The 983-nt window shown below is 36.1% G+C and overlaps 1 pseudogene; it reads left to right on the top strand.

Moving 5' to 3' along the window:
- Positions 1–284: 284 nt before the first annotated feature.
- The window catches only part of LOC101571733, a 3,950-nt pseudogene continuing 3,251 nt past the window's right edge, over positions 285–983 (top strand).

A 983-nucleotide genomic window follows, 5' to 3' on the forward strand; every position in this document is an offset into this window, starting at 1 on the left:
CAAGATGCCCATCACCTGCGGAATGGATTAAAAAGATGTGGTATTTTTACACAATGGAGTATTACTCAGCTATAAAGAATGATAAACTCGAAGCCTTTATATTGAAGTGGATACCACATGAACATATACTCATAAGTTAAATAAACCAGACACACATGTGTAAGTATCATATAGCTTCCCTAGTGTAAGAACTCAAAAGAAGAAATACAAATGCAAAGGTACGATACAAGTAAAAGGAAAGCAGGAACTTGAGTAAGAGAGGAAAAGGAAAAGAGTTAGAAAACATGACAGTGACAAGCCCTACAGGTGTATGTAGAAGATCGGCAAGGCAATGATCCTAAGAATCTCCAGAAGATTTTTGAATCTAGCAGATAATTGGAAAGATTCTCACCCTGACTATATATACTGATACCTGTGAAACAAGCAACTGCACTGAAGATGGTAATCTGTAATAGTAGTTTCATGCTTGGAGTGCCTGTCATTCTTGTCTTCTGAATATGGACTGCTTGTCATGACATGCCAATTGCTGCTTTGCTGTTTCTCAGGTAGATGATTGTTCAAAAAGGGGGTGGTGAATGAAGGCAAGAGATAGGAAAAGGAATGTTGTGGAACTGTCCTGCTTCAAGGTTGTATATGGTTAGATTTTTGGACTTATCTGTAAACATAAGAAGTATATAATTCTTTATGCCTATTTTTAAAAATATATTCTAATTTATACATGTTTTTTCTTCATATTCTGTAGGGACTTAAAGTTCAGTATATCAATACTTGATGAAAAATACCTATTCCATGTTATGCCTGAGATGTTTGATATTCAGACAGATAATGATGAGGTTAAGCTTAACAGCCTAGGGTGTATGGTAATAACAATAAGCTTGTCTTCTGGAGGGTTAACAACCTAAGTTTGCAGACCAAAATAAGAGGAAAAGGAGGGTCACAAGGAAAACCAACATTTTGGCCCTAGCCTTCCAAGGTCAATTAAG

Source organism: Octodon degus, unplaced genomic scaffold (assembly GCF_000260255.1).
Source record: "Octodon degus isolate 3935 unplaced genomic scaffold, OctDeg1.0 scaffold00044, whole genome shotgun sequence".
Lineage (NCBI taxonomy): Eukaryota > Metazoa > Chordata > Mammalia > Rodentia > Octodontidae > Octodon > Octodon degus.